A 12,047-nucleotide genomic window follows, 5' to 3' on the forward strand; every position below is an offset into this window, starting at 1 on the left:
ACTTATTGGTGCAAAATTAGCTTCTTAGAAGTGATACCTTTTTATGCATTTGCTGCTTACACTGCCAGACCTTTGCCACAAAATCATGTTTGTTGCAGCCTAAAATAGTGTCAGCTGTATAGCTGATGAGATGTTAGGACATGCATATTTCACTTATCAGCAGTTTCCATTTGTGAGTGACTACATATTCTGCACTTCTTTTCTTCTTAGATGTCAGGGTAAGGGGGCTGCAAGAAGTACAGTGCTTCACAGGAGACAGAGAAACATGTCCGTAAGATGTCACTGCTTCCTGCCCACCCATAACAGAAGATAAGTGGGGACTAGTTACACTCTAAATCTGGGAAATGCCAGAATAAATTAATCTGTGAATCCTTAATATGAAATGGGATTCTTCTCGCCTAACTTGCAGTGTCTTTGTCATCATCTGGACACCATTTTTAGTTTCTAGCAAAAAAACAGGCATTTCCAAAGCATGGTGTATTCTCTCCTCATAGACTGATTTAAAACAGGTCAGATAAATTGCCTTTTAGAAATGCCTGTTTCTCTCCAATGACTATAAAAGGATTCTAGACAATTAGCTCAGAGACAGAAGTCTGTGCTGTAAACTGCTAAATGAGGAGTGAGGAATCTCACCCTTGTATCTATATGGCAGTTGCTGCAATGGACAGATCTTCACTTCCATCACTTCTCTTCTCCCAGAAAAATTCAGGTGTGACTGTGCTGGATTATAAACAATGGTTGAAGTGAGATTCCCAGATGTCACTTTTCATTCCACAACCTCAAAATTTTTCTTAACTCTCACTTCAGATACATGCAGACTTTTCTGAACATGACGCTTGCAATTTCTGCAAACCAGGACTTCCCTGTACAAATAAGACCAGTGGTAGTCTACTCTGGTGCATCATGATCTTTGTTTCACTAAAATATCCACACATTAAATTACATTCCTTTGGAACCAAACATGGCAAAAAATGTTACTAATATGGATGGGCTTCTTTGGTCTGTGTGGTATTACTTTATTATGGTTTTGAACAAAAGATTTGCAAGCAAGAATTCTTTGTCCTGCAAGACCAATTGTGAATATATTTGGGAAAAAAAAATTCAATGCAAATATTGGGGGCTTTTTGTACCATTGTGAATCCAGACCACTTTATCAAACTCTTACTCCTCAGCTGAAAAAAAAAAAAAAAGGCCAGATTTCTAACAGGGTAGGGTGAGCCCTGCAAAACACTTCATTACAGAGTTCAAAACTAGCAAAGCATCCACATCTTCATCTACATCACACCTCTGATGATACACATGATCCAGCTTAATGAATCAATGCAGTAAATTATTTGATTAATAGTGTTTTATTTTAAAAACATAAATAATTTTTTGTGTTTAATAGGGATACTCAGGAAGGATGTGAACAAATGCTTTATTGGGTTGGCATCTGTATTTCCATAAGGAAAGTTTAAAAAAAAATAATTGCAGAAGAGAACACAGAAAGCTGGTTATGAGAAATTGTTCTAGGGAAGATTAAGCTCTAGCTAAGCAATGGAAATTCATGGAAAAAGGCATCACATAATGACCTACACATGGAGCTATGTGGTACATAGCAGACGGAGAGTGTATGGATCTAATCAGAGATACTGTAGGGAAGAAAAATTACTACCTGATACTCAGAGATTGTTAGAAAGTACTAGCTCCAGTGGTATGACTCAAAATAATCAATTAATTACCCACCTCTGCATAACTGTATAAACAACAGGTCTGTTTTATCTGTGCAGACACCGGAGTATAAAGAATAGCAGCAGGAATGGAGGATGAGACTAAATTTTATGCAGAGCACACCAGAAAAGTAACATGAAAGTCACAAGAGACACAGAATAGTAAAAATAGACACAGCAGATGCTATCACCTAGAAGAAGGACAGAACTATTACCAGAATTGGACAAAAGATATTATGGGAACCAGGAGAGCACCTTTGCTCTCTGTAGGGAGATGCTTTTTGTCATCCTTGCTTGCAGAATTATGTCTGGTCAAGTGGATACTAATCATTAATTTTACAGTGCCTGTTCATGCCAGCTTTCTCCTACTTGACATCAGCATGTTTTTACACAAGTGAATTTGCAAATCCACTTATTTTTGGTCCTACTCCCTATGGTTTCAGAGGAACTTCCCAGGAAGGTAAAACTAAGAGGCTGCACACATTTCCAGAACAGAGTGTTCCAGACATATTTTACTGTATTTATTAATCTGTCACAAGCATGTTTCAGCCTCTGTCACTTGTACTGCATGATCAGAGCAGCAGTATCACTTCAGTTTTCAGAATAAAAAGATTTGCAATGTTTAACTCAGACCACCTACATAAGATCAAGCCACATCCTTTCATTTTGATAGATGTGATGATGACAAATCAAACATTTTCAAACTTTCAGAATGAAGGAATTACTCTGATGAAATAGCATAATACATAAAAAAAAATAAATTTGGGTTTTTCCAGGATACTAGTGCTTGTGACCTTTCAGAATGCCCATGTATTGCTTTTGAGACTCCCACTACACCCAAAATGTATAGATAAATACTCAGTTGTATGTGGGTTTTTAAGTGTCTCCTGGATCTGATGCCTGGCCACTATTAGCTAAGGAGAGCTGTGAGAAACAGTAAGATTGGCAGCATTACTCTGGATAAAGTAGATGACAACATATGTTTCTCTCCTTCAGCAATGCTGATACAGCTCTGGTGGCTGATATGTAGAACTGTGATATTGCTATTGGGGCACAGGAGTACGCAGCTGAAAGCTGGGCTGTAGCCCTGGGGATATATTTCTAGGTGGGAGTGCTATTGGAAGTGTCCAGGCCACTCATGATCCCCTATAACCGCCTCTGTTGTGCCATGAACATGGGATCAGGGTGAGAAACAGGCTTTGCCCCATGGCCAGGCAAACACTACCCTGGTACAATGGAAAGGAGGGGGCATCCAGAGGGATGAGGAGGTGCTGGAAATCAGAAAGTGAGGGTTTCTTAAAAAGCAGTGTCTGACCTGACAGAAGGGATTTAGGGCTTACTCCTACTGCCACTGAATGAAAAAGGCAGCTTTAAAACTTGGTCCAGTGTGAAGTAACCAATTAAACCAATTAAATTTAGCAAACTTAGTGCATTGTGGATTGTATTCTTCAAATGGATGAACCTTTTTCTTTTCAGTAACTTGAGAAATTGTCTTTCTGAGGTCAAACATACAACCGTGAAAGAAAGATACTCAAGTCATAGCTGTTCTATTTTCTAGAGTTATTGTTTTTTCTCTTAGGTTGTCATCACACTTTTGGTGTGAAATTAAAGAAAAGCTTGTAAACAGCTGCTGATACGTGCAATATGCTGTTGGTATTTCCCCCAGACTGTATCCAAACTATATTTTTTTCCCCTCTTCTCTCCCCCCCACAAGAAAACCCCAAACAAACAAAAAAAAAAATCCAAATAAAACTAAAATAACAAAAAGTGTGATGTTTTTCAGGAAAAGAAAAAATAAATCCTGAAAAGATCAAGTGTTTCCTCAAGCTCTGCTCCAACACAATACTAAAACCCTTTTAAAGTCAACTATATTCCAAAAAGCCTGTTCCTCTTGGTAATCTGGACCTTGTAATGGAAATTCTAGCAGAGCTGTGACTATTACTAATGCATTTAATACATTAGGAGCTCAATTTTGAATGCCTTGAGCACTTAGTCCCTCCACTAAAGTGGATCGGAGCTGTGGTAGTGTAACATAGCAGGGGCAGTCCCATAGTCTTTGTGACCTTTTGTGAGCGTTTGAAAGAGATTGCATTTAATGATTTTAACATGTCAAGGCCCATTTCAGGCAAAAAGAAAGAAATCAAATTGAGTTTCTGGACTGTGTAAGCTTTTGAAATGAGTCCATGGACATCCTCAGACATAGGACATGGGGTTGAAATATCATGGAGGCTGAATACATTATATTTCAGAATCAGGTCACAGAGACAGTAATTTCAAATCCAGGCCTGTAGAATAATAATGTTACAGCACATGCCTGCCATAATTTGCTTTTTAGCTTATTCTGAATGACCTAAGCACAACTAAGTAATTCGTCAGTGCATAAAGCATGCAGGGACTGGATTTGTGAATTATACAAAAGAATAATTTTGGTCTGATGTTCTTCTGTGCAGTATATACTGGAAAACTGTACCCATGGTCTGTGATGACTGGGTGTTGGTTTGTGGAATATATGGGGTCTTGTGTTATTTGAAAGCATAAGCAACTGTGATATGATGATAGTAAGGAAATTGCATCAACAGTATAAATAAATGATGGCTTTAAAATATGAATTATGCCATAAATAAATGATCTCTGCTTCCTCACATTTTGCCTCTGTAGAAAGCTAGTTAACTGAATGTGTTGTTCACTATCCACATACAGCCCGGCCAAACAAGATTGTTTACTTCACCAACACAGACAGGTTCACCAAAGAGTGCAAACTTGTCATGTAATCAGTAATAAAATAATGACATAATTTGTTTGCTGGTTCTTGCATGCCTAACCTTCGCAGGAAGGTTTCTTGGGATTTTAAATAAAGATGTAGAATTAGACTTTTGAAGAAGGAATTCAAGTTAATCATCATAATTAAAAACCATAATGAGAAGTAATTTCTGATGCATTATATAGTAATCACGTAATAGGATGCTGAGATGAAGCTAAAGTTGCAGATATATATTGGTTGATGTAAGAGTCTATTAACTTCACAAATATTAGCAATGAAAGCAATAGAAAATACAGGAAATGTAGAATTAATGAACCACTTCTTTAACAATTTAGATTGACCATTGCAATTGTAGAGCTGGTGGAAGAATATAACTATTGTATGAACTATCTTTAAAAGTTCCCAAATATTTTTATTTTAAGAATTCCTTAGGAAATTTTATCTTCCTAGTATTTGAAAAGTATATGAAGCTTTAGCAGATTTCTGGCTTTTCGATTCCTTTTCTCAATTCCACCTTGGAAAGCAAGATGATTCATACAGAGAAGGAAAAACTCTATATTTTTCTATATTTGATTGATAACTGCATTTAGAAATGGAAGAAGGTCATTTCAGATTAAAAACATCCTTTTTCAAAAAAAACAGACTTTATGTAATTCTGACCTTTTGGTTATATCTTGTAAGAAAAAAATTCTGTTCCCTTTTCCTGTCATATTTCAGCTCACTATCTTAGCCTAAGATTTAGTAATGCCAATTCTGAGGGTTAAACATCTGCATAAATTTTAAGGAGTGGAAAACATGTCAATTTCAGCAGTAAACAAGTTGAGGTTTTAACCATTCAACTGCTATTTTCATTCACCTATTCCGTTTAAAGACAAATTATCTATTCTTTTTTGTAAAAAAAAAAATATATCTTTATTCTACTGTGTAGTTTACTCCCAAAATTTTAGTCATAGATATTTACTGGGAAAAAAAAATACAGACTCCCAATTTATATGGTGCTAGGATCACTGCCAAAGGTAAATTTAATTCATGAGGGAATACATGAGAGATGCTGGAAAAAAACAAGAACAGAAACCAGAAGCACTCCCCAGGATGCCACCCGCAAACCTGCAAGGTGCAGGAAAAAATATGCAAGGGATGTGTACCAGTCTCTGATGACAACTGCCAGAAATAGCTCATTGCTCATGTGCTACCCCCAGGAACACAAGTAACCCTATGCTTGAAATACAGCCATTTCCCAAGAGCTGTGTTGAAGTCACTCACTGCAGGAATCATAGCTGGATGGTCATCCTGCCCATGAAGAGACCAAGATAAACATTTTAGTACTATAGTGGTGAGGCAGATGGTCCTACACTGCTGTCACTTTGGACAGGCAGAAAAGGAACTGCAGTGAGAAAAGGGGTCACGAATCTCCCACAAACATCCACATCAGCAATTGCTGACTGTGGTGGTGACTTCCTGAATGGAGACCAGAGATAGTGGTTATTGCACTGTTTTAACCGTCACCCCCCAAATAACCGGCCAAATCTTTTCACAAATGCCAGATTCTTGCCTGCTTTTGGTTATTTAAGGCAAAGTCCAATCATTTAACTTTTCTGTGTTATTGTCTCTGTGGTGGGATTTGTTATCCCCCTGTTTAGCTATGTGGAAGCCATAAAGGCAGTGTGAGCGGTCTGACTTCCACCCTGTAGTCAAGGAACAAACATCAGTGTATCCAGAATCTGAGCCCTCCCACTTATATTAAACATCTGGGATCAGCCAGAGGTACCCTTCTCAACTTAGACCTAATGTTTAATGTTTGAGTCCTGCTGATAGGTTGGCTAAATTCCCACCCTTAAAATCCATGCTGGATTTTGAAAACAAACAATCAAACAAAACCAAACATTAAAGGAAACAAACTCCCCAGCTTATTGTGAGTCCTTGTAAATATTCATATGTCTTCTTTGTTCACCAGGCTATATGCTCTGAGAAGAATTCTAGAGATTATTTTGTGATGTAAAAGTGAAAAAATATTTTATTCACTTTTCACATAAATTAAAAAAATAGGTATGAAAAAAAAATTTTTTGAGTCCTATGCTGCTTAACTGGGCCCTAAAAGAGTGTTGGTTATTGTACAGAAGGTCCTCTAGCAAGGACTGACATTAACCTTTTACTTCCCCTGTGCAGAGAAGTCAAGCAATCTCCTCTTTGCCCCTGCAGCCAAGGATAAAACTATCATTTGGCTGCAAACACAGAGAATGTTGCTGTTTCTGATGCTGAAAAGGAACTGTGACGTATGTCGGCAAGATGAAATTCTGCTCTAATTCCCCCATGCTCCAGTTAGGCCTATGAGAGCAGTCTGTGATTACTCTTCCTAAAGAGATTATGTGAGCAGCTGTACATTGTGTTCCTGTCTGATCTCCATCTTCATAATATTTCTATCAGTCGCCACTGGAGTGCAGAAGTCTCCAGCTCACATGACCCTCAGCACACCAGCCCCTCCATCATTTAAATTCAGAGGTGGTTAACAGTGTTGTGAAAAATCAATAGATTTTAATAGGCATTTCCTAAAGTTTATTAAGTATGAAACAGGACTGGACCATCTGCCTATTGTTTATATCTATTGTCAATATTGCTTGTTTTCTTTGTTGGTAGGTTTTCTTATTTAAACTAAAGCAGATGTGAGTTAGTCAGTAGCAGACTTCTTAAAACAGTGCTCACTGCCTCTTTTGTTGCTTGCATAGGAAGGCTACAACAAACACTTCACGTTGCATCTCACATCAGTTTCTGCCATAGTTACTAATGAAATACTAATGCTCTGATAATGCGACTGTAAGTCTAGTTTAACTCTTAGATTTCAACTTTATTCTCCAAATAAAATAGCATTCTGAGAAACCACTTCCACTGAGCCACAACAATTTACTCCAGTCTGCCTCATACCCTAGTCTTGAGGTAGAATTGGATGAGAAAAAGGAGCTGTTTGGTTAATACAAGCGTACTCTGTAGCCTTTGTCAAAACAGTTTTTATTCTCATTTGATGCAAACCTCAGGCATTATTACAGGGTTTCATAGAACAGATGTTCTTGAATTTGCATAATGACTGACAGACTGCCTTTTCTTTATGAAAGGTCACTAAAAACCAGTGCTACTGTTCAGTCAGTTCTGCCTTCATTAAGCAATTTCAGGACAAAACTGCTTTGTCTTCACATACTGTTTTCATGACCACTGCTTTACATACTTTAATCAGACAAAATTGAGGCCAAATCATTGGCTTATGTCACACCACATGGCTGTCTAGCTTCCCCTAATTCCTAAACATCAGACACTCTTGTATGATTGTTGAAATAACGGGATCAAATCCTAAGCTACTGTAAGAGAGAGTAACTCCAGTGACACTGATGAAGCTCCATTGCTTGATGTTGTCTAGGACAGGCAACTTTTCAAAAGAACACCACTAAACTGTGTGCTTCCCCTCAGTTTTAATTCACTGCTTTATTTATTGTGTGGGCTTTTTTTTTTCAGCAATAAAATTAAATTGACATGACATTTCTGGGTAGAATCACTATTTCTCATAAAGTTGATTCCTATTGAACAGCATGTATCTCCATGCATAAGTAAGCTGTGCTTTTATTGTGATTTATATGTGCATATAAAACAGCTGATGGGAAAGTTTTAAATCTTCTACATCTAATGTCTCAATGACAGAAAAATTCCACCATGGAGATCCCCAAAGAGAAGTGTATGTTTGCCCTCAAGGTGAAAACTGATGTGTTGTAGTCAGCATGCAGCTGGAGCATCATTGAGAGAGCTGATAGATGCAAAAGTCCTCACAGAAGGGCAAAAGCAAGATAATGCAGTACTGTCAAATCATGTTGAGATGCTGAAGAAGAAGGGGTAAGAACCCCTTTTCTAAATAGAAGATGCAAATAAACAGAGTTTCAGGCTATGAAATTCCTCAGATGACCACATAATGGAAGGTGAAGGACAAAGTTGTTTTTTGTTTTGGTTTGTGTTTTTTTGGTGGCATAATGTAAATTTTCAGTAAGATATGCAGTTTTCTACTATATGTCTTCTTTTACCCTTAATTGCACCCTTACTTTTACTGGCACACTCCCCCAGCTAAATGATGATGATGTTAGAAATTATCGTTTGCCTGTATTTCAGGCTATTCTAATACAACTAAAAGAACTAATGGCCTCCACAGGTGCAACTGATCATGGACACAGAACAAAGCACCATGCTACCAGAACTAGCACTCTTGATAGAAGAAAAGAAGAGAAGGTTAGAGTAGATTTGGTCCTTGAGCTGGTGGACAGTAGTTTGGAGGGAACTCTGTTTTAAGTGGAAGAATGGAAAACTACTGATAAAAGAATTAATCCAAGCATGTTTTTCCACCCTCCTTCCCTTGACAATCCAGCTTGGTTGAGGTGAGAGAAGTAGTACAAGCTGAAGCGGACACTGTTCCTCAGGGTACATAAACACAAAACAGCTTCTTTTGTTTTTCTTAAAGACCTGGTCCCACCAGGCCATGAGGAGCCTGGATGTACCTCTGCTTCATGTCAGCCATCATAGTTTTGCTGATCCCATCTGGGAAAGCCAGGGACATTTTGGGGAAGGCAGTCGGGTCATCTTATGTGTGAAAGTAGAGAGTACACACATGTCCCTTCCAAATGGAACTCTGGAGAGGAGGAAGTTTAAATAACTTGTCTGGCTAATTTCTTCGCCAGCGGTAAAAATCATGGCATGGTTATGCAATAGCCATTTTCAAAACGACTTGAAAAACATGTTCTTTGGTCAAAAGTCATATTTCCTAATTTAACATCCCTTTTGATAGATCTTTATTTCTTGGACATGAGAGTTCACACCACCGAGGCGCAGATTGAAGCTGTCTTCTCTGAATTATGCTTTTCCTACCCTTCTACAGCCATTCTTTTCTCCTTATCATCTACCTCTATTCTAAAAAGGCTTAAAGTAATTTTCTAATTCAATTCCAGGTATAAATGATGAATGACAGTGAAGACTAAAGCTTTACCTGATTTAGGCCTAAATTCCCAAAAAGGTCTCCCTTTTGTTGGCTTGGTAAAAGATCAGGTTGTAGCAGCGGCTAGTCAACCATAGAAAATATTAGTAATATAAATTACTTAGACTTGGGCTATGACAAAGATGGGTGAAGATATATCTATTTACAAGAAAATTCCCAACGTTCCTTACCTCATGCAATATGTATCTTCCTTAAAAATATATAAATGCACATTAAGCCAACCAGCTTTGTACTCAGAATTTTAATTCGATGCTATACAAAACTGTTCCACAGTTTTACAGCCATTTAAGGATAATTTACATGGCTCATAAATGTTTGATTGTTTATTCCTTAAAGCAAGTACAGGTTGCACTTGTTCTTCAAGTACAAGTTGAATTTGTTTGTGCTACTAATAAAATAGATTCCAATAACAGATCATTGGTTTGCATGATAACATAGGAGGTGGAAAACCTCAGGACTTTCTGGTTTCTGATTTTAAAGGCTGACATAGCAGATGGGAAACTGAAATTAACTTTGAAGTTTAGATTAAATTATCATTGTCTATTAGATGATAAGTTCATTTCTTTCCAGTATCTGTTTCCTGTTTTTTCTTTGCTAATAATAGGCTCTTACAAAAATAGGAAGCCTATGACTCCCAGTCCTCTTCACATATAAAATATTTCATTATGTCATGTTTGCAAGTAGTATATTCTAGTCGGTCAGCCAGTATTGTTGGAAAAAATACATGTTCCAAGATTTGGCTTGTCTGTTTTCTTTTCTTTAAAACTGTTTCAGCTGACCTAGCATTAAATATTATCTGTGCTTAAAAACTTTGTCTTGCTTATACTCTAAAACCCTCATGGTTACTGTAATAAAACAGGCATCTCATTTCAGAAATAAAACAAAGACAGGAATGAAGCCTTTTTCTTGATTAACTTTGGTGAACAAAATAAGATACCTTTCTGTTTTAGTGATGTCATTCACATTTACCTCTAATGAGTAAATTGTTCCCAAAACATATGCATAATCCTGTAATTAGACAACGTATTTCCAGTAAGTGGAAAGTTGTCATTTTTTTTGTGTCAAAAAAAGCTGAAAGTTATCATACAGCAAGTAAATTATCCATCTTTACTAGGATCATAATTTTCTTTTGTTACTGGGTTTTAAAACCACACAATATACATGAAACGTTAGCATTTGACAACAGGGGAGGTAAAAAGCCAACCCCAGATTACTATGCCCTAAGAAAACTGTGCTTATATTATCCTGCTGAAATTTTTCCTAACCAGAGAATTTTTTTTTCTTTGCCAGGACTCTGCATGCATTCTGTCATTCCCATTCATCTCTTCCATCTTTTGATGCCTGAAATTTGACTATTTGCTAACTTTTAGGCTGCAGTTGCTCAATTATGAACACCAGAATAATTCTGAAGAATCTAAAAATTCCACTGTCCACTGGCGGTAGAAAACAGAAATGCAAACAATTATTTACACAGTCACCATATGACAGATGATCTAACAAATTCAATCCCTGTAGGGTAAATATGAGACTAATTAGTCAGGCTACAATTTTGAAAGATACCAGCTGACTGTAGGCTCCTATTTCAACTACTGATTCTGTGCCGGTTTTCAACAATGTTGAAGTCCCTTTGAAATCTAGCCTCTATAAACTTTCTTAAATATGGGGTTTGGAAAATTTATTGTAGACACACCTGTGAAAAGTCTTGGCATTTGATCACACTGCATGTTAAGATGACTTAGGGTGATGAAGACTCTTGTCTCTTACAGCTGCTATAAATGAGATTTACTATTTTAATTCTAACAAAACAAATCTCTTTTCATCATCTCTCAAAAGCTGGCTATCTACCCTGGGATAGGAACGGTATGTGAATGTAGGTGAAGTGAGGCTTTTTGCCAGTAGCTGTGGAGTCTGGGCACAGGCAGATTGTGATTTGGCATAACCTGAAATTTGTCACTGACCTGTACTGAGATTTGGAGAAGAGGAAGCTATACAACAGGCTTGCCTGCTTACTCATACCTGAGGCTGGTATTCAGTTGGGAAATTAAGTTGACAATGTCTTAATATTACAGTCAGAAAGGTACAAAAATCATTCTGTATCATGATGAAGGGAGAGGTAAAGAGGGAGAGATTCCACTGGAAATGTCATGCCACCCCATTAAGATGAGATGTTTTGCTGTAATAGCTAAACAGAGCAATATTGGAGGGTAGGGGTAGGTACCTATGACTGGGAGGAAATAGTGAAATGGCATCAGCATACAGTAAGAGAATTCTAGAAATATCCAGGTCTAACCAAAAGTACTTCCTGAAGAAACTCATGAACATCATCCTAGGACTGGAATGTTTCACTTCAGAATTTTTCAATGAAAAATTACAAGAATGTGAAACTTCCATTTTGAAGTGCATGGTTATGTTTTTTCAGGCACTTGAAAAAAAAATACAGAAAATATTTGGGGGTTTAGGCACATTCCAAAAAACTTGTAACATAAAAAGTTAAAACATTCTTTTTATCATGCATGCATACTTAAAGGGATGAACATAGCAAGAAGCATTTGTCATA

This window comes from Myiozetetes cayanensis, unplaced genomic scaffold (assembly GCF_022539395.1).
Source record: "Myiozetetes cayanensis isolate MyiCay16 unplaced genomic scaffold, myiCay2020 scf3, whole genome shotgun sequence".
NCBI lineage: Eukaryota > Metazoa > Chordata > Aves > Passeriformes > Tyrannidae > Myiozetetes > Myiozetetes cayanensis.